Genomic DNA, 3,635 nt, shown 5'->3' on the forward strand with positions numbered 1-3,635 from the left:
TACAGAATGCAGTGTCATTTTGTAGAGGCCAAAGGGTCTGTGTAACCTCCTCTGAGGTTTTTAAAACTCTGCTAGAAGTAATTACCCCCTTGTCTTTTTGTGTGTGTGGTTTTTTTTTTTTGGGGGGAGCGGTGTTAGAAGACTTCGTAACTCTGCCAGACCTTGTATTTACCTGCCAAAAGCAATTAAATCTGGTTAATTGCTGAAACCAATATCCCAGATTCTCAAGTGCTCTTCTATCCCAGTTTAAAATGAAAAGGGGTGAAGTTTTGGTCTTGCTGTACCTTCGATAGCGGGATAGTGTGCATGTTTGAAATCTTACCTTATTTTTGGAATTTACCAACTGTCTTATTTTAACTCTTCACTTTCCTAAAAAACTGAGAGACCCAGCGGGTTCAGGGTCATGGGGAAACATGACTTCAAGTCACTTGCAGTTTGTAAATCAGCTAATAAATGATATTTTTACATTTGTGCCTGGGGGGTTCATGGTGAGTGTGCAAAGCTGTGTAAGCTGACCTGTCACCTCTCATGGACCATTCCTGACCCTTTCAGCCTTATGGAGTGATGGTGAAGCAGAAGTGGATGAAGTTGAGGCAAAATAGAGTGGTGTGCCCCAAGGCCTGAAAATTGTGGAAGATGGGGGTGAGCACGTGGTAGAGCAAGAATATAAAACAATCACACCATCTTACATTTTTGGAAGAAAACAGTCCTTAAGTTTCCAGGATGGTTTTATTAAAGCCCCATGCTGTGTATGAACACATAAGTGGTGAGGAAAATATTTCCCCGAAGCATGCACTTACCTGGCATTCTCTAAAATACCATCGTACAAGTTTTCGTTTACTTAGAAAAATACCCACTAAAACAATCACAGTTTTTTTTAAAGATTTAAAAAAAATGTATTGGCCAGAACAAAGTCCAAGAGAATAAACAAGATTCAGAATTGTATGTCAAAAAAACTGTACAAGGTTGTACATAAAAACTATAGCTTACAAAAGCCTCAGGTATAATAAGAATACGGAATTGAGATCTTCAAAGTTCTAGTTACCAATATCTAGTAATAAAACCCTTATGAAATAATTGACTTAGAAAAAGTGAAATGCTCATGATTTCAGTGTCTACAAAATACTAAATATCACTTTCTGAAATAAAGTGTACTCAAAACAGTGCGACATGCAATCAGAAATTAACATTTCTGTCATTCATTTAAACTTTGCATATATTGCCCATGATGGCTTAAGCATAAAATTTCTTTTTCATTATCTTTAAAAACTACTTATCAAGGGATTTCATAGTTTTATTCCATATCTTCTGATTGATAGCCAATTTTCAAATCAATTTGCAGGGAGGTAAATCATGTCATGGGTTTGGCTTTTTTTGTTTTGTTTCCTTCATTTTGCCTTAATGTTTTAACTTAAACCACTGCACTAGAATTTAGGAGTCTGGTGCCTTTCCAGTATCTTTTAGATACTAGAACATATCCTTAGAAAGGAACATATTCCATAGACATGAATGACAGGCAGAATGATAACTAAGAATGTTTTAAATGAATTTTCATGTTTCTGTGATTAACTCTTACTTTGGCAACACAAGTCTTAAAAATCAAGAAGTGATGGAGTTAGATCACTAAATGAACCATCAAGCCAGTTGGCGGTTTAAGGCTTATATATCAGCATATTGGAAACAGGTTGTATTTCTGTTCTTAACCTCCTCCCCCCATTTTTTTGTGAGAAACAAGGGCTCTGCAGCTGCTAGCATTTTGACATGGGGCGGTACCACTGTGGAAAGTCCAATTCCAAACTCTTAGAGTGACTGCGGTGCTGTAAGTGTGTAGTTACCAAATAGAGTTAAAAGTCCAGACTGAGAAGCAAGATGGCCTGGGACTCTACAGAAGGAGCTAAGTCAGTGTGGTTTCAGCATAAGAAAGAAATGTGCTCCTGACCCCTCCGCACATCTGGGAAGTGTGGCCATGAGGCTGCAAGTGGGTCTGCTTTGCAGAGCTGATAGAGCTGACTCATTTTAAACTCTGATAATGCCATTCTTGAAGAAAGCAATTAAGCCCAGAATTTTTAACTTACCCAGGATTTTAATCTAAGATGTGCGCGTACTAGATCCTGCTTACGCAAAGGACATTATACTTCCTTTTTCAAGAAAAGTGTATTCTCCATTAATAACACTGATTTGTGGGTAAAGTGAGTTCATGTGCACCTGGCTGAAGGATGAAGTCCTTTGCTTTCCGTGTCACCCTCAGAGATTTGTTTGATGGTAAAGAATCTCACAGATTCTTCTATTTTTATTCCTGCCTAAAATCACCTGCAGTCAAAGCGAGCCAGGAAGCACTGGGGCTGCAGTGACACTTGCTGGCCCCCAGCCCTCCCCAAGATGCCTCTCTGTCTCGGGCCTGGCTGTTGCTAAGGTAGAACAAAAGAGAACTAGAAGCTGTGCTGTTGATTCTGTTCACACCGAAAGGGGGCGTGGTTCGTGGTGGTCATCCTGTGTGGTCCGCAGCCAGGCGCCCCACGTAACCACCACATGCCCAGGCTTTGCTTTTGCACTTCACAACAAATCACACACCTATAGACTTTTTCCATTAAAAAAAAAATCTGCTACTCTAGTTCATCTCATCTCCCAGTACGAGTTCCTAAGTGGTACCAAAAAGCAGGCTAGTGAAGAACTGTCCCCTCGGCCACATCTGGTCTTAATATAAGACATCAGAACTCGTGGCCCGCAACAGTGAGCCCTCCCAGGCCCGCCCAGCTCAGCCTAGCAAGCAGCCGAGTTGTGGACAAAAGGATGCCCCAGTTCTCAAGACCCACCCACACCCCTGGCCCACCTGAGGATGTCCTCACCAGGCACCAGCCACGCCACCCCTCGTGGGACAGCATGGCCTCTTGTGCTTTTCGCTGCAAAGTTTAAATGGCAGTAACAGAACACGAACTAGCTTCGGAGAGTGCTTGTTTTGCTTTGAAAGAACAGACACTGCTGTAAGAAAGATTAATTGACTCTAAGACCCTGAAAACAGCTTCCCGTATTGCCAGAAGAATTTCAGTGCTTTTGAGTAAAACACTTGCATATAATACTTTAAATGTCATCACAGGTGCACCAGGAAAAAATTCCAAACTTTATGAAGATCCCCATGGGAAATAATGGGGAAACAATACAAATAGAATATAAAAAAAAAAAAATTAAGCTTGCATATCTGATGTCAAGATGCTGAGGTAATATTGACTGCTTTAAAAAAAAACCACCAACCCTTGCCTCTGTTATTGCTGAAAAAGACATTAATGCTGAGTTGCCTTATCTGTCCAAAGTGGGAGGGAGGACGTGGTGAACACTACTGGTGAGGCAGAATGTTCAAAGAAAGCGAAAGAAAGTAGGTCGGTGGAGAAGAAGGAAAGTTCGGTTAACATGTCCTTAGTCGGCATGAGGGGACGGTCCAGCCCCAGGGGGTGGCGATGAGTCTTTACACAGTGGCCTCCAAGCTCATTGGTACCACCCACTGAGATTCTATTTCCAAGTGAATCCTGAAAAGTAAAATTCACAAGTTCGCAGTGAATGGTTGCAGTCCTTTCCAAAGATGCTGAGTAAAGTGCAGAGAGCAGCACCATAGACGTCCTCTTGCAGGCTGGGACGGCCGC

The sequence above is a fragment of the Talpa europaea genome (assembly GCF_964194135.1).
Source record: "Talpa europaea genome assembly, chromosome: 10".
Lineage (NCBI taxonomy): Eukaryota > Metazoa > Chordata > Mammalia > Eulipotyphla > Talpidae > Talpa > Talpa europaea.